General features: G+C 44.6%; 1 pseudogene; it reads left to right on the forward strand.

The window, feature by feature from the left end:
- The first annotated feature begins 15,449 nt into the window (after positions 1-15,449).
- On the forward strand, positions 15,450-19,054 carry LOC105812456 (annotated as a pseudogene).
- Positions 19,055-19,261: the final 207 nt, after the last annotated feature.

A 19,261-nucleotide genomic window follows, 5' to 3' on the forward strand; every position in this document is an offset into this window, starting at 1 on the left:
CTAAATGCCAGTAGTAAGCCTAGTGGTACAACACCAGGGGCTTTCTAGTGAGGTTAAGGACAGGGAAAGATTGTCGATTCAAAAGTCCCACAGGAGCATTTATTTTGAAGGGCTAGGTCTCATCTCATTCCTGTGAGCAATTCTGTTCACCTTACATATTTTATAACTCACAGAGCTAGCAGGAACTTCACAGTTCTGATATGGCTGAGCAGTCTTTTATATAGACAGCACGCGCTGTGGTGGGTCCTTACACGCTCACAGTGTACAGTAACCTCCACCAATTTCCTAAGGCTCAGAAAATAACGTAACAAACGATTGTGAAGGCTTGTAGTTATCTGTGCACTTACAACCCACCGTTCTTGTGTACGATGTGGGCAGTTTTCAGCAGCAATGCAGTCACCAATTTTAGCTTCATTCCCCGGGAAAACACAAATCTTTCTGAACTGTCACTCTATGAGGCATTTACCGAAAGTGCGTTTCACAAAAAGTCAGCGCTGCCGGGGGCGGACCTGCCTCACCTCGCTCCCAGGTGGGTCTCTGCTGGCAGAACTCAAGTTTCTGCAGCTCGAGTTTAGCTGGCCTGCGCTGGGAGGAACGAGGAACGTCATTGGTACTGGAACAGGCCAAGCAAGCCGGACTCTACAGAACAGACCCTCTTTTGTGTGCCAGGAGCTGAGGAAACAATCCGTTTGAATTTCCTAACTTCAGGGCAGTTGTTTTTTCGTCTTAACCATTAATAATTAAGATTTGTATCTTTATAAACCAGAAGGATTGGATGCCTGGAGCTATCCATAACCACCTACAAATCATACTGTGCTTTGTAGTTTTTAAATGACTCATGGCAACAAAATGCTGTGGGCTGCCAGCCCCCACCTTCCCGTCCCTGCCAGCTTGGCTCCCTCAGCGTTCGCCGCTCGCTTCTGCCCCTCAGCCCTGCGGACCTGGGCAGGAGAAGAGCACCCTGCCAGGGGCCACTGCTCACTGGGCAGGACTTTGTTCCCTGGTGGCTCCTTCCCAGGGCCCAGCGCCGATTCACTGTTTGCAGGCGCTGGCCGGCCCCTGGTGCGGGGATGCAACCGAGAGATTCCAGGAGGGTTTTGGACCCCACATATCTTCCTCTTGGTTTGCTCTGTGAAAACAGTTGAGTGAGGCAGGAACATCCAGAGGGAGGGCCTGACTTCAAGGTACAGAATCTGCCCAAGTGGTTTTTGCCCCCCCTCCCCTGCCTTTTTTTAAAAGTATAATTCCTTAGCACCCACCTGCCAGGGGGAAATGGAGTTTTGTCTGACGGTGGAAAATCTGCGTTCACTTCCACATTTGGGCTCCCCAACACAGTCAATATGAGTTTGCAGAGAAGGCTGGTGGTGTACAAGCGTCCACGGCCTGTTTACAGCACGGTTGGGTCAGAGTTACTCAGGAGCGGGAAGCAGTCAAGAAGGTGACTTTTCTCTCAGCTTCTTCCCTTAGCTTTGCCAATTTGTGGAACAGAGGAAGATTTAGAATACTTAGCCCTGGTCACAGAAACCTGACTGCCAAAGAAATTCACTGAGCCTCTTCCCCTTATCGAGTAGTTTTGTAATTACAGTCCGATCTTGTAAACTTACTGAATCTTCAGTGACTCATTTCTGACTGATGGTGCCAGATATCTGAACATACTAAGCTTGGATACTTGAGGAGAAAAGGGGCTAGGAAGAGTTTGTTTTTAAAGAAAATACCAACTCAGCCTGAACATGTGGAAAATGCCTACTCCTGATACACATGGAGGTCAGACGGGTCTGAGGGCTGAGCAGCTTTGGGGTGTGATGGAGGTTTGACCTCTGGGTGACTGTGGCAAGCAACTTAACTGTTTCACACCTATGTGTCCTGCTCTGTAAAGGGAGGACACTAGTGGCACCTCCCTCAGAGGCCACTGAGAGGGGTGTAAGAGTTAGTGTCTGCATAGTGTAAGTGCTCTCCCTGGGTTTCATACATATTATTAAAACCGAGTTTTAAGATTCATTCATTCATCAAGTGTTTTTGTGCCAGGCACAATTCTAGGGTCTTGGGATTCAACAATAAACAACATTGACTTGAAAGTAAACTATGTCCACCAAGAAGACACAATATCCCTGGAACTTGGAAAATACAAATCTCAAAATTATGGGCAAAACTCCGGGCAACTTTTTGTGCCTACCTAGATCTCTGTATGATGTGCGTCTTCACAGGAAGCTGAGACGGGCCATCCATGATGCAAACATTACATTAAAATGAGGTATGCCCAGGGGGAATGCAGCCCAATATTCCCAAGACTTAGTCAATATGTTAAGGACCAGCGTAGTCCTGGATTTGACTAAAAGTGATCTTTCTAACCTGATCTCGCATCCTGGTTCTGCCCTTGCTAGCTGCGTTAGGTCTCATTGCTTCCCTCTACCATTGTGCCTTCCACAGAGCCCAGTGCTCAGTAAGTGTCTAGTAAATTGATTATTGAGCAAAAAGAAGCAACGTGCAGTGTACACGGATAGAAAGGGGCAGATAATACTGCCATAGGGCCACATGTTAATACTTGGCTCTGCGTAAAGGGGTCTGAGTGCTTCTGAATTGTTCTTGAAACTTTTTTGGTAAGTCTGAAATTATGTCCAAATGAAAAGCTTTTAAGAAGAAGCTATTGTATTACTCAAGTAAGGAGATGACAAAATAATAGAGTCATAGTTGTAAGATGTGATTCATTTTAATGGTGTTTGTTGTTTCTTTCTGAGCTTTTCTGTGTTTCTAAGTATATCATGGAGTTTTTCCCCTGATGGACATCACAAGAAAAGCTAATTAAAGTAAAAGAACTGTTTAGATATGATTTACAAACACTAAATTTATTAGAAGTGAAAATAACTGAAAACCCAGATGGAAAAGTGGAAGCAGATGACCTTCTGAAATGAATTTTCTCTGCTTTCACGGATTGTACTAAGACGGCCTGTGATGATTTCACAAGAAGGAATGTTTTTGTGGCTGGTGATTCATTCTCTCCTGGCAGACAGAGCTCCAATAAAGTTGAAATATCATTGTTAATCCCTTTTCATTTAGATGTGTGCTAGAATGGCACTTGAGGCTCTAAGGATATAAACCAGGGCTTCTGTGTTACTATGAGCACGTAATTCATTTACCCCACCCGAATTATCGCCTGGTGGGGTCAAGAGAGTGAAATTGAATTCTCAAGGACTAAAATGCACTATCAGCTGGCTTCTTTCTGAAGAAGTTCCTGTTTCAGTTTGGAGTCTTACAAACTACAATTATTTTCCAAGATAATAGGTAAAATACTCTATTATTAAATGTAGGCTAGGGCTATTATAACCAAGTGCACAAATACAAATTTATTCTTTCACAGTCTGGAGGCCAGAAATCCCAAGTCAAGGTGTCACAGGGCCACACGCCCTCTGAAGGTGCTGGAGAAGGATCTGTTCTCTGAGCTTCTCCCTTTATCAGGACACAGTCCTATTGGACGAGGACCCACCCTAATGACCTTATCTTAACTTGGTCATCTTCAAAATAAGGTGCTACTCACGGGTGCTGGGGATTAGCACTTCAATACCTATTGGGGAGGGGACAAGTCAACCCATAACAAACACATTTAAGCAAACATAAATATTTGAAGACAAATGTTACCGTTTTTCATTAATTTCAAATTTTTCTAGAAACTTAATTCCTCTAATCTGACAAAAGCAAAACAAAATACTCAAAAAGATTTGCAATTTTTTTTTACTCTGTGTAGATCTTAATTTATGGATGCCTTTATAGGAATGATGTTTGTATGTTAGTACATGTTGGTTATCATAAAAATTATAAAACGAGTGAATCATCTTGAGTTCTTTCACTCTGGAAAAGATGAAATAATAACGAAAGGTGAATTTTTGGAGGCCATTTTAAATAACAAGTTCAAATAGAGCTACACTTGGATCTTCCATGAAATACCACATGGTTATCAGTGTGTCTTCCCGGTGCCTTCCTACGTTAGAGAACAGAGGGATATAGGAGGGCCTCTGAGGTTGGGAGCTCCTGTTACCTCCTCCCTGGGTAAGTGACTCATTCGCATGGGATAAAACCACAAAAGAGTCCTCTAGGACATGCCTCATCCATGTCGCCAGCACAGCACCTATAGTAAAAGAGTGATTCCGTTCTCCTAGCAGTTCGGAAGTGACTGTCTATCTTGGGTACATTCTAATGCAGCAGTTCCCACATTGGTATTGCACTAGTAGGTATGTATTGAATAGTTTATTACTCAACATAAAGTTGCAAGGCTTGGCAATTAATTAGTTTTAAGTAGGCCCAAGGAGAAGGAAAGTTAGAGCAGATCAAAGGTTTCCCTATGACAAAGCCAAATTCACTCAACCAGCATTGCACTGGATTTTTCTTGAGTGGAACAGAAAGAGTCCAAGTTACCATCAGCATACATGGGTGTGACACATCCAAAAATGTCATCATTCACTGCACCAGCATGGGGATTTATTTTGATCTTCAGAATTCAACTAAATGTAGAATGAAGTTGTGCAAATCTCTGGGACCGTGGCAAGGAACCTTATTCCATGCTGACTTTCTTGGCTTTTCTTGCCATTATAGACTTCCTATATAATGGAACTGGTTAAATATTACTAAAATAGTAGCCCTTGCCTTCAAAACAGTAGAGACCTTGGAGAAGCTTTCTCTGCAGTTGTCCTGAGTTGAGTAATTTTCCAAAGATCTGTGCTTGTTGGGGCTTCCTTCATGCAGTCCTACCTTCATAAGTTACTGTGTTTTTTTGGACCATCATTCTGGTCCCGTTGCCAGGTGGAGCAAGGAAAATTGATTATAAAAGTTCAGGAATGTGCACTGACCTTTGAAGGACCTATCAACACCCTGCACCCTGCAGAAGGTGAACATCTTTTTTCAAAAACTGTGGGTAATGTAATTTATAACTCTCACGGGCAGCTGGTTTCCTGGATGGTGAGTCAGAGTGCAGAGGGGAGGAACTGGACGCTTTAAGCAGAGGTGGCTGTTCTGTGCGGCCACAGCAGTCAAGACCAGGTGGTCCTGGCAGCCAGGAGGACGCAGCCGTGCCTGGAACAGAACAGATCCCGGAATAGACTCACACAGTTATGCCCAGCTCATTTTGACAAAGGCGCTAAAGCAATTCAAGGAAGGAAGGATGGTATTTTTAACAATGTTGCTAGAGCAATTGGACATCCAGAAACAAAAGAAAAAAACAAATAGTGAACTTTGACCTACACCTCAGACCTTACAAACATAACTCAAAATGGATCATGGACTTAAATGCAAAACATAAAGCTATAATATTTGGGGGCGGGGAACAGAGAAGAAAATCAGAACAATCCAAAAAAGAAAAAATTAATAAATTAGAAACTTAAAAACTTTTGCTCTGCCAATGACCTTGTTAGGAGGATGAAAGGACAATCTACAGATTGGAAGGAAATATTTGCAAAGCACGTATTCAATAAAGGACTAGTATCTAGAATATATAAGAACCCTCAGAACTCAACAGTAAAAATACAAATAATCTAGTTAGAAAATGGAACCAAAAAATAGGCAGACATTTCACTGAAGAGGATATACAAATGGCCAATAAACACAAGAAAAGATGTGATCATCACTAGCCATAAGGGAAATGCAAATTAAGACCACAGTGATATATCACTATATGCCTTGGAGAGACTAAAATAAAAACAGTGACAACTAAATGCCAGCGAGGGTGGAGAGACTGCAAAATGGTACAGCCACTCTGGAAATTAGTTTGGCAGTTTCTTGTAAGATGAAACACAATACTTATGATCCAGAAACTACCTGGATCATTGATTCCAGAGAAATGGAGACATATATTCACACAACAACCCGTGCGTGACTGTCCATAGCAGCTTTATTTGCAGCACCTCTGAACTGGAAACCCCCCAGATAGCATTCATTGACTGAATGGCCAAAAAAAACTGTGGTCCCTTCATGCCGTGGACTAGTACTCAGCAATGAAGAGGAACAGGCTGTTGGTACAACCTGGGTGAATCTCCAGGGAATTATGCTCAGTGCAAATCACCAATCTCAGAAGGTTACTTACTATATGATTCAACTTACATAACATTCTTAAAGTGGCAAAATTATGGAAGTGGAGTTTGTGGTTGTCTGGGGTCAGGAATTTGGGGGGGAGGGAGGGAGGGAGCGAGGTGTATAAAGGGCATCAGGACGGATTGTGGTGATGGAATCAATTGTGTCAATGTCAGTGTCCTGGCTGGCATATTGTCCTGTAGTTTTCCAAGATGTGACCATTGAAGAAAACTTAGTGAAAGGTATATGGGATTTTTCTGTTTTATTTCTTACAACTGCATGTGAATCTACAATTATCTCAAAGTAAAAAATCTAATTAAAAATAATTTAAGGTTATTATAGCATGCAAAATTAAAATAAATTGAAATTATATTAACTTGAAAACTAATAGAAATATTAATGATTTTTTTTTTCTGACAGAGAAGAGAACGGCCCTAATCAGAAGCGTGCAATTCAAGAAGAGCTGTTGCTGGACACCTCTTTCTCCACCCCAGCCCGTGGTTTTCCCTTGTCCCCAGGTAGCCTTTATGGGTGAGATCTGCACAGCACGAAGGCATCCGAGCTCCCTCAGTACACGGACGTCCTGAATTACTCTGCTTTCTACCCAGTGAGATTCCGGCCCCGGCTGTGGGCCCCACACCATCCGTTCCCACTTACTGCTGTGCCAAGACCAAGGTGGGGTAGAGGGAAGAGGCCGTGTCGTCTTAGACTCTGTAAAGGTAGACTCGGTCTTGGAGGCTGAAACATTCTGGGTTATTTGGGATCAGAGTAGTATGTTTTTATCAACAAATATCTCCATAGAGAACACCAGCAGAAAATGGAGGTGGAAGACTGATTAGAGAATCTGGCCGAGACACAGTGCCTTGGGAGCTCTGCCTGAATTATAAGCCAGTTTCATTGACGTGGTAGTCGAACTAGCTGACAATTTGCCCCGAGAAAACAACACACTTAGCCGTGAAAGTCTCACCAGTATTTTGAACAGCATCACGTCCCAGACAGAAGTTGACAAAGGAAACGGTCTGCCAGTGACTGCAGAGAATCGAGCTGTCCGCAGGCACTACCTTGACAATTTGATCTCTGGCCTCAGGTGATGGGGCCTGCTTGATTGAACCCGTAGCCGTCTGACCTGCTGGGCAAACATCTGTCAGCAGTGTCTAATTTCTACCACTTCTTCCATACTTGCTACCTTAGCCTTAAAAAATAAGTGGAAATGTTTGTGGTGCTAGGCAGGGGACAATGGTGTATTTTTGGTATTCTTTAGAGCAGGTAAGTTACTTGAGTGAAGACTAGGAAAAAAATGTATTTTCAAAGGTCTGAGATTCTCTCCACAGGATACAATGTCCTAATTTAGTTACTGAGGTAGAAACTTGTTATATCAACATCTTAAAGGATATGGTCATCAGTGTCTGTTCTGTGAGCAAAACACTTCCCAAAATAAAAAGTCCTGCCTTGCGTTCAAAGTAGTTGGTTCAAGGTGAGAGTCGCCTTTGAAGTCAGGAGGGCGGTGTTCAAGCCTGTGCTACACGCTGTGCTGGGTCAGAGAAGACACTCACAGGGTGAAGGCCAGCCCTGAAAATCACCTTCTTACAAGACTAAGAATTTCATACAAGAAGTCATAAATCTCCTGTATATAAGCAATAGTCGCGTTGCAACTGCCCTAGTCTCTATTCGAGACTTAAACACATTGGAAGTTGGTAGATCTTAGGTCAAAGACCTTTTCAGCATATCAGAGAACAGAAGTTGCTTTATTGTTCATAAGAGGAAATATTTTCTTCATCTTCACCAAACTGTAGACTTTAATATGTTTTTAATAAGCCACCAGATCTATTTACTAATATCTCCTTCAAGGGTCTCGTTAGTGTTCTTTATTCTAATCTTGGGTAACTTCACCTGTTGTAATTCTTTTGTTCCCTCCTGATGTGGAGCCATAACCTGCTCTGTAAATTGCACCAAACAGAAGGTCTTTCTTCTGGAGTCAAAATTAATTCATTTAACCCCTTGGCCATGTGAGACTCTTTCCTCCTGTCTCCACCGCCTGGAGCCTTCTTTCCCGGGCCTGAGCACCTACAACCCCCATCTCTGTACCTATGGGATGTGGCTGACTGCTGGTGACTCTCCTCTGGCCCTGTTAGTACTTTTCGTGTCTCCCCAGAATGATAAGCAATAGGCCAAGAGCGAGATGATTGGGAAAAATTCGCTCGTGCTGAAGGCTGTGGCTCAGCAGCAGGCGTCTCTGCCTCCCCTCACTGCCGGAGCTGTGGCCAGGTCACGGCTGTCGCCCACAGACTGTTTGCGCGCACCCTTGACTGAGTTTTCCCCACGGCCTCTGCAGAAATTAACGAGTCCTGCTTCTGAGCCTGCTCCTGGAGACATCAGGCAGGCATTTCCTTCTTCATGCTCCTTTTTCTTCCCCGGGTGTAAGTGACGCCCGGAGCACGTTTAGAAGCCTTGTGTTGAAGGCGGCAGAGCTGCCCTTCTGAGCTGGGAACTGCAGTGACTTCTCTGAGATTACCTGAGAAATACGCGTCTATTTTGCTCTTTGCTCTGGGGGATGTGGGAGCTGTTTGTTACGGCAGCAGCACCATCTTCACCTAATACGTGATCTCTCACACTCCACACTTGCCTTAGAAACTGTGCTTACATTAATGCAGCCCCAAATTACATTATTACTAATAGCCTTTACAATGGTTCTGACAAAAAATAATGTAAAACATAACCCAAACCGACTGAAATTATAAGGGACTATATTATCTCACAAAACCAGAAGTCCAGAGGTAGGGCAGATGCCATCTCTGCATTCTGCTGTGTGCTGGCTCGGCCTCAGGATGGCGGACACTGTTAGTTCTTATCATTAGAGATGAGGAAACTTCTTCAGTAAGTCCCCGGGAAGAATTCCTTTCACACTCATTCCTAAATTGATCGTGGTGTAATGCCGCAGTCCCCAAGCCCTGGGCCGTGCACCAGGACCGGTCCATGGCCTGTTAGGGACGGGGCCGCAGAGCTCCACCTCTCCCCACCCAACCCCCAATCCTGGTCTGTGAAAGAATTGTCTTCCATGAAACCAATCCCTGGTGCCAAAAAGCTTGTGGACTGCTGGTGTAATAGGATTATCATGATGGATTTAGACGAATCATTTGGAACAGTCAGAATTTAAGCGTCAGCCGTCATGACACATGGGCTCTTTGGGGGTCACAATCCCCCCCTCCATTGCTGAGCATGGCTGCCTCTCTGCCCTTCTCTCCGTGATGGTGCTGTGTATTTCCCAGTCATCGACGCCGTTCTTGATCATTTTTATTCATGTTACGCTTTGTATGTTCATTCCAGGTTGAATCTGCTACCGCCAGCACCTATGTTCAATCTGCCTCCCAGTTTCAACCCTGAATCCAAGAATATTTACCAAACACCTACTATGTTATGAGCACTGGGGTATGAAGAAAAAGTTTCCTCAGTGATCTCACAGTCCCTTCAAAGAAAAGGGACTAACAGATGTGGACAGGCTCTAAGAGGAGGCTGGTTCAGTCAGCTGCTGGGGTGCAGTAGGCTGGCCCAGAGCTGGGGCCTAGACACCTCTGGGGGAGAATTCATCCAAGGGAGGGGACACCAGTGACTATCAGGGATGCTGTTTTTTTCTTATAATATCTTTATCTGATTTTGGTATCAGGGTAATGCTGTCCTCCTAGAAAAATTTGGAAATATTCTCTCCGCTTCAGTTTTCTGGATGAGTTTGTCCAATAAGAGTTGGTACTATTTCTTTCTTAAATGTCTGACATTAATAGAATTCACCAGTGAAGCCATCTAGGACTGAGGTTTTCTTTGTTAGAAAGTTTTAAAAACATGAATTCAATTTGTTATCTATTTCTTCTTGAGAAAGCTTTCATAATGTCTCTTTAAGGAATTTTTCCATTTCATCTCAGTTGTAAAATATATAGGCATGACGTTTTTAATAATATTTCCTTTTTATCCCTTTAATGTCTGTAGAATATGTAATGATATTACCTTTCTCATTACTGATACTGGTGATCTGTGTCTTTCTTTTCTTTTCTTCCTTTTTTTTTGTCCTGATCATCCTGACTAGAAGCTTATCAATTTTATTGGTCTTCTCAAGGAATTAGCTTTTGATTTCATCCGTTTTCTCTATTGTTTTTTTTCTGTTATCTAGCGCACTGATTTCTGCTTTGATCTTTATTACTTGCTTTCTTCTACTTACTTTGGGTTCAGTTTGTTCTTTTTACAGTTCTTCATATAAAAGCTGAGGTCATTCGAGACCTTTCTGCTTTTCTAATATAAGCATTCAGTGCTAGAAATTTAAAGTACTGTGTAAGCAGCATCCCACAGACTTTGATAGGGTGTGTTTTCATTTTCATTTCATTCAAAATTTCTCTTTTCATTCAGTTTAATTTCCCTTTTGATTCCTTCTTTGATTCATGAGTTATTCAGAACTATTATTTAGTTTGTATGTATTTGGAGATTTTCCAGATGTCCTTAGGTAAGTAATTTCTAATTTTATTCTATCGTGGTCAGAGAACACACTTCATATGGCTTGAATCCTTTGAAAGTTATTGAGACTTGTTTTAATGGTCCAAAATATGATCTAACTTGGTAAATTTTTCATTTGCTCCCTAAAAGAATGTGTATTCTGCAGTTGTTGAGCAACGCAGTCTATAAACAACATCTAGGGCGGTTGGTTGATGGTGCCATTCGAGTCTGCTGGGCACTTGCTGAGTTTCTGTCTGCGTGTTGTACAGTCATTGAGAGAGGGGTATTGAAATCACATAGCATAACTGTGATGTCGATTTTTCTTGCAAGTTTATCAGTTTTGCTTCACATCACCCTTATCTTCATTCTCTATATGTAAAGTACCTTCCTTCCCTGGCTGCTTGTAAGGTTTTCTCTTGATCACTGGTTTTGAGCAATTTGAGTACGATGTGCCTTGGTGTGGTCGTGTTCATGTTTATGCTGCTTCCTGTTCATGTTTATGTTCTCTGAGCTTCTTGGATCTGGGGGTTTATAATTTTCATCAGTAACAGAGAACCGACTTTCACTGGTTTCAGCTACACGTGTACTAGGCCACTGGAACTTGTCCCATAGCTTACTACTAGTGTTCTTTCCATTTAAAACAATCTTCTCCCTCTCTCTCTTTATTCCATTTTAAATATTTTTAATTGCCATAGCCTCAAGGTCCCCAGTCTGCTTTTGCAATGTCTTGTCTTTCTAGAATCCCATGCGGTATATTTTTTTCTCACATGTTGTACCTTTCATCTCTAAGAGTCTGATTTTTTGTTTTGCTTTTTAAAAACGTATCTTCCATATCTGTACTTAACTTTTCAAATGTGTAGAATATAGTTATAAACTCCTTTAGTGCCTCTGCCTCCTCAGTGCCTGACATCCACATCCGTTGTGCAACAGTTTTGATTGATTTTTCTACTTAAAATGGGTCATATTTTTCTCTTTCTTTGAATACTCGGTGTTTTTTTAATGGATGCCAGACTTGTGGATTTTCCCTTGTTAACTGCTGGATGTTTTCGTATTCCAGTAAATATTCATGAGTTTTGTTAGGGTTGCAGCTAAGTTACTCGGAAACGGTTTGAGCCGTTTGACTCTTACGTTGAAGATGTGGTAGGCCAGACATGGCAGCTTTAATCCAAGGTTAACGATTCCTTCTGCAGAGGCAGACCCCTCAGCGTAGTCTGCCTCGTGGGTCATGAGGTTTTCCGTTCCCGGCCTGTGCGAGCGCCAGGCGCTGTTCTGATCCCCTGGGTTTGCCCCTGCCCAGCCTGCGCAGAGTCCTCACAGCACCTGCAGTCCTACTCTGGTGAGTACTCGAGGGGACCCTCGGCAGATGCGTGGAGTTTTCTCGCTGTCACTCTCCTGCGCCCTCTGGCTGCCTTCGACCCTCTGGACTCTCATCTCCGCCTTCTAAACTCAGAAGGTTGTAAACTGCTGGGCTTGGCCGGAGTTCCCCGCTTTGTGCCACAGCTTGGAACCCCCCACACAGTCAGCCGGGGCCACGAGACGGCCCGTGTCACTCGTCTCCTGTCTCTCAGGGATGACTGGCGTTCGTTGCCTGATATCAGTGTCTTAATTACCATTGTTTCATGTACGTTTTCTGGTTTTCTTTTTTCTGTCTTTCTTTTTTCCTTTTTGGCTATTTCGGGAAGGTGAGTAAATCCAGTCTCTGTTACTCCCATCTTGTCTGGAAGCAGTTCATTAAAAAGTAATGATCCAGGAGCTTCCGAGTAACTGAACACGTGGAGGTTCCTGGAGGGCGGTGTGCCCGGGGAGGGCACAGAAGCTCAACGCCCCTTCCCCGTACAAACAAGAAGAAATGACCCAGCCATTCCACTCCTGGGTAATTACCCAAGATAAATCAAAGAGTATGTCCATACAAAGATTTGTACATGAATATTCTTGTAGCTTTATTTGTAATAGCCCCAAACTGCAAATGACATAAATGTCTATCGACAAGTGAATGGATAATCAAACCGTGGCATGTTCATACGATGGAATACTACTCAGCAGTAAAAAGGAACTATCGATACTCACAACAATGTGGAAGAAGCTCACAATACCTATGCTGAGTGACAGAAGCCAGACCCAGAAGAGTACCTATGGAACTCCATTCATGAAAATCCTAGGACATGCACGAGAGTCGATAGGGACAGAGAGCAGATCCCTGGCTGCCTGGGAGTGGGCTGAGGTGGGCCAGAGGGAGGGATGACAGAGGCTTGAGGAAACGTTTGGGGGTGATGGGTATATCCACTCTCTTCATTATGGTGATGTAGTTTCGCAAGTGTATACAAGTCAAATTGTTTAAGTCTGGGGTTTATTGTTTGTCGAATATATTTCAATAAAGCTTTTTAAAAAATAGCGATCCTGAGCAAGCTTGGAGGCTGCCGGCCCTATTCCTAGATGAGAGATACATGTGTCTCTAAGAACGAGGGCCACGGGAAAAGCTAGAAGAGCAGTAGCAAGACCATGGGGTACTCACAGCTCTGCCCTGGGGTCCTTGTCATCCTCTCTCCATCCTGCATGGCTCTTGGCCGTGGAGACTGTGCAGAGAGCCCGTGCCTGCTTGACCGTCAGCAGGGCACGTAGTTGCTCACCTGTCCAGTTATTTTCATAGGAAAAAGAACCTTTAAAACCCCTCTGCAAGATCAGGCAGGATGCGTTTCGCAGCTGGGACTCAGATAACTGTTGCTAACTTGCCCTCCGGGTAGATTTTCCCAGTTTACTCTCCTACCAGCTATGGCAGAGGTTTCCACCTCTCTCAATGGTGGCTCACACTGGGGTTTATCTTTCTTGGTCAGTTTGAAAGGATAAATTACTACTTATCTCGTTGTTGAAATTCACATTTCTTTGGTTATTAGTGAAGTTTTTAAATATATATTTGCTTACCTTTTTAAATATATGTAAATTGCCTGTTCATTAAATTTGTTTATGTTGATCACTAACACTAACTTATAGTAAGCCCTCACTTCCATAAATTCTTGGAAACTGTCACTTTAAGCACAATGATGTATAGCAGGTCCTTGAATAGCATCATTTTGTTCTATATCATTTTGTTGTAATGTCGAGAAAAAAATTGGTTTTGTTATTCATCATTTTGCTTAAAGTTACAGTTTCCGAGAACCTATTGACAACACTGAGGACTTATTAATAACTTAGTAATAATTACACATATATTATTGCTTACTAGAAGCTAGGCACTGTTTAAGTTGTTTGCAAGTATTAATTAGTTTAATCACCACAGCAACCCTAGTTTTTATTATTAGCCCTATTTGAGGTTGAGCAAAGTGAGGCACAGAGAGGTAGAATAATTTGTCCCGGGTCACACAGCTGCAAAATGGGGAAGCCAGTGTTGGACTCAGGCACGCGCTCTGGGGCCCAGCTCTTAGCCACTGTGTATCCTGCCTCTCGAGGGTGGAGCCCTCCATTCTGCGTTTGCAGAAGTCACAAACCTTAACATGCTGATGCGTGTCCTGCTTTTGCATCCCAGCTTTTATTGTTGGCGTTTGCTTCATAGAGCCTTTTTCATCCCAATAGAATATAAATATTGATTTATTTTTCCTTCTATTTACATCAGGTTTATTTAGAATTTGTTTCAGTATGTTTTTCATTTTTTCTTATTAGTCATCAGACATCAAAGACTCACAATGAGCCTGGCGCCGTACTGAGGTGTCTACAAACCTGATTTTACTTAACCTACAGCAACCAATTTCAGCAGATATCGTGGTTTTATGGGTGACAAAAGCTAGGGTTCAAAGAAGTTGCTAATTGTTCCAGTTCACGCAACAGTAAATGGGAAACCAGAATGAAAATCCAGGTTTATCTGTCGTCAGACTATTCCTCATAATCACCCTTTAGAGAGTTCAGATGTGGGCCGAGATCCTAACTCCAACAGTGTCCCAAATGGTTTACCTGCCAGTTGCCCTAGAGCTAGGCGTTATTTTGTTTGTTTGTTTTATTGAATCTGTCTTGAGGATTAAAAGCCCAAAATCTTATTTTGTGGAATTTCTTTTCTACCCATGGAATCTATTTCTGCAAATTTTCATATAGACCTAATAAAAGCAATGAAAGAGACCAGGATACAGTGCTGATATTTAAATAAGGGTTTTGAAATAAAGTCCCCATTTTGTAACGTTAACAATGGAATCTTGTTCGATTCATAACTCTCCTTTTCCTGACTTACTAATTCAATATAAAATGGTTATTCAAACTGAACTTAGAAGTCATCCAGGCTGCTGTTTGAATCCATTTAAAAACCTTAGTGCTCAGATCAGAATTTGCTAAGGATATTACTAAATTTGGAGTACATGCTCATATTTTTAGGCACTAAATAGTTCCAAAATGCCTGGTTTAGAGTGCATATTGGTGACAGTGGTGGAAGCGGATGGACGGGATGGAGCCACCTCTGGCATCATAAACACACTGCACTGTGGCCTCCCGGGGAACAGGGCTGCAGACTGGCGGAGAGCGGGGCTGGGGGGTTTGTCAGACCTGGGAAAGATTTTCAGTGTAATCCCTTATTATGTGGAACCCTGGGCAGGGTGCAGGACCATTTCAAAGCACAGTTAGTTACCTATGGAAATATAATGGAGCTTGCCTCGAAGAGCTTTTTAACAATTGATGATTCATGTAAAGTGTGACACAGTGCCTGACAGCAAATGGCAGCTCTGTGTCCTGGATCTGACTGAAGCTGGAGTGTTAATCTCTGTGTGTATTTATGCATTTGCTGTATCCAAATGCAGAAAGTATCCAGCCATTGTTAATATAATGAGAACGTATTACATTGCTGGGTACTTTCCAGACAGCCCTCGTACAGGTCATCTCAGAGAGCAAATCGTGTGATTGACAATCTAATTTGTTTGGGAAATGTTGCCCCCAATTTCACGTCGATGATCTACGAGAGCACGTCTTGGGAGACCTGCAGGAGCCAGGGCTGCCTGACAGGTGGGTGGCTTGGAGAAGTTTGTCACTGGAGAAGCCCCTCCCTTCCCCGGCGAAGTCACAGGCACCATGAATGTGAAACGCGTCCTCACGCAGCGGTGTCTGGTTTCACTCCATCAGCTGTCACTGACAGACTCTTTTCATGGATTCCTTCCCCCCAAAACTTCTATCGCGCAGCCATCACGCGCAAGGAGCTGCGAAAGACACGGAGAAAGCAAGGCTCACGTCACGTTTAAAGAACAACTGTTTCGGCAGGAAGGCAGCGAACCCACGGCTGGCATCGTATGACGCAGGAGGGACCAACCCGGGGCCGGGCAGCTGCCGGCGACCTCTGCTTTGCCAGGACGCGCTCGCTCGCGCGGGTTAGCGCAGGGGGCGCCCTGGGAGTCTCACCGCTGCTCTTCTCACGCCCCTGCGCAGTTTGGATAGGGAAGTGACGCACGGTGGGAGCCGGCGGTCTTAAAATGAGGCTGCGATACAGGGTGAGCCACTGCGAGAACCGGTGGAATGACTTTAATTCTGAAAACCCTAAGCCCACCATAACGATGAAAATGACAACAGCGACGGCGTCACACATGTGAGCTTGCCCTGAGCAGGGCACCCTGCTGGGCTGTTGTAACAAGTTACCGCAAACGTAGGGTTTTAAACAACACGGATTTATTATCGTAGGGCTCTGGAAGCCAGAAGCCTGAAATGGGTCTCGCTGGGCAAAAAGCACGGTGTCAGCAGGGCTGTGTTTCTTTGCCTTTTCTGGCTTACAGAGGCCACCCGCACTCCCTGGCTCTCAGCCCCTTCCTCCATCCCCAAAGCCAGCACAGCAGGTCCAGTCCTGCTCACATCCCGTCACTCTGACGCTGACCCTTTTGCCTCCCACTGCCACTCATGAGGACCCGTGTGAGTACCTTGGGCCCCTGGAAAATCCAGGATAAACTCCCATCTCAAAGTGGGAGGACTGGAAGCCTTGGTTCCATGTGCAACCTTCCTCCCCTTTGTCATGTAAGAGGACATATTCGCAGGCGCTGAGGGCCAGGATGGGGAGGTCTTTGGGAGGAGCTGTCGCTCTGCTTCCCACAGGAAGGTGTTAATCTTTTACAAGAACTCTTCAGGGCTCAACTTTTGCTAATCCCATTCTACAGGAGATGGGTGAGCGAGGGCAGGCAGCTGCAGCGGAGAAAGGAATCCGGTACGTGCCCGTACATTATCTAAGGGTTGCAACTTCAGCCCACTCTATGATTGCCACCCATTTCACAGATGAGACACTGAGGCCCAGGGGTGGTCAAGCCTTTGGCCCTACCCTGTCCAAGGACACCGAGGGAGTAGGTGCAGGGCCACCTGCAGCCCACAGTCCTGAGTGGGCTTCTCTGCACCCTGGGCAAGTGCACCTGGGAGCAGGTTCCGTGGGGGAAATTATTCAGGAACCAAACCACTGGGGAAGACACGAAAGAAACCTTCAAACCAAACCTCGAGGGACCTTAGCGTGCATTCACCCCGTCGTCACGTGGATTTTCAACAATGGTGGGGAGTAATCGGTCACGCTGGCCATTTCAGAACTTTGAATGTTGCGTGTTTTTGGCCAATGGAGTTCCCTGAGGTGGTAGAGGGGCTGCGTGTTTTGTTTTTATACAGTTTCTGGCTCACAGTAGGCTCTGAGAAACTGTGAGCTAATATGAACCTTCACAAAATAAACACAATTAAAATTTTCTCATAAGCACGAGAGGAGGAGTCCACGAGGTTGTTTGTATAAAAGTGACTTGTTAACTGTGAAATTCTGTACATACAACTGTCTTGTTTTCCCACAGCACCCTCCAGGTCCTAGCAGCTCCTTGGCGTCAGGGCCAAGGGGAGCAGCCCGGCCGTGGTGCGGGGCCCAGAGCCTGATTCCATGAAATCTGTTCTGTCCATCCTTCTCTGAACGCGCTATTCCCATGGCATTTCTCCACTTCTAAAGGCTGTTACTCCCTCAAAGGGGCCTTTCATTTCATCCTGTCATGTAGAATATGTAATCCAATTCTTTTCTTGCTGCACTGCCCAGCTGCGTGGCCCACTGGGGCACTGCCTGCTGACACTGCTGGGCATCTCCCACCTTTGACCTGTGCCCTGGGTGCTCTTGTCCACTAGACCTGAGGTCCCGTTCCACGCCAGAGGGAGGGGAATGAGGAAAACAGGGGCATTCGCTATGAAGCTGGTTGTATAGTCACATGTGAGAAAACTGAAAAAAAATCAGAGGCCTAATTTTTGTTTTTATAAAAAGCACTTTTTATTGCAAATGGGAGTGAGCTCTATGTTTTTCTGTTTCCCTTTCTACCTGGCCTCTCTCCATTAAAAAACAAAATCAAGACAGTGTATAAAGAAGGATGTCAAGACTACGGGGTAGTTAATAAAACTCGTGGAAGGGCGGCTCATGAGACGGGGAGGAGAATAAATCACTGAAACTAAGCTACCGGTGGCCCAGATGAAGAAAAGACTCTGGCACACTCACAGCCTTGCTGCTAGAAAGTTCTCCAGTGGACACATATTCCTGCTGGGTGCCGCATACCCGTTGGCACTCCCCAGGCTGCGTGGAAGATGGCAGTGAATGGACAGGCATAGATTTCCGAGCTCACAGTCCAGAGCTACTTTTGAAAAGCAGTTTCTCGTGTGGCGCCTTGTAGGGGGGGCACCTCGACCGAAGTTTAGCAGCAGGAGAAATGTGCTTTAGTTTACATGTTTTGATGCCTTCACTGCTTCCTGCAATGCCCTCAATGAAGGACAAGAGCCTGACACTGCAAACTTTTAAGGTAAACGTTCTTGCCCTTTTCCAGCAGGGACCGTGGAGGGTGTTGAAGAGAAGAAAAGGAAGTTTCCTGCTGTGCCAGAAACCCTTAAGAAAAAGTGAAGGGATTTCGCAGAGCTGAAGATCAAATACCTGAAAAAGACGTTTGCCCAAAAGATGCTTCTAAAGGCGAGGAGGAAGCTTATCTGTGGAAAAGCTGAGCGCTATCACCAGGAACACAGGCAGGTGCACAGAACTGAGGTTCGAATAGCTGGATGGCAAGAAAAGCTGGCAGCTTCTATGTGCCTGCAGAACCCAAACTGGACTTTGTCACCAGGATCCGAGGTGCCATCGGTGTGACCCAAAGGTCCAAATGGTGCTGTGGCTTCTTCGCCTGCGCCGGATCTTCAGTGGAGCCTCTGTTAAGCCCAACGAGGCTTCGCTTAGCCTGCAGGGGACTGTAGAGCTATATATTGTTGGGGGGGGACCCAAACTTGAAGACAGTAGATGAACTAACTTACAAGCCTGGTTGCGGCAAGTTCAGTAGGAAGCGAATTGCGTTGACAGGTAACAGTTTGATTTCTCGATCTCTGGGTAGATACGGCATGATCTGCATGGAGGATCTGATTCTGAGATCTGTACTGCTGGAAACGCTTCAAAGAAGCAAATAACTCCCTGTGGCCTTTCAAGTTGTCATCTCCACGGGGTGGAATGAAGAAAAAGACAACCTGTTTTGTAGAAGGTGGAGATGCTAGCAGCAGGGAAGGCCAGATCCACAGGCGTATTAGAAGAATGAACTAAGGTATCTACCATGATTATTTTTGTAACCTGGTCAGTTAATAAACAGTGACTGCTTTCAAATGGAAAAAGAAAAGGTAAAAGTTCTTGCTTCTGTTCAAAATGCCACTGAGGCATGGAGACTGCTTGGTGCCCATCCCCCTCTGTGCCAAATACAAAGCCCCGGCAGGAAGTATAAGCAGAGGAAACCAAAGGCAGAGCCAGGACAGA

The sequence above is a fragment of the Propithecus coquereli genome, unplaced genomic scaffold (assembly GCF_000956105.1).
Source record: "Propithecus coquereli isolate 6110/MARCELLA unplaced genomic scaffold, Pcoq_1.0 Scaffold252, whole genome shotgun sequence".
In the NCBI taxonomy this organism is placed as follows: domain Eukaryota; kingdom Metazoa; phylum Chordata; class Mammalia; order Primates; family Indriidae; genus Propithecus; species Propithecus coquereli.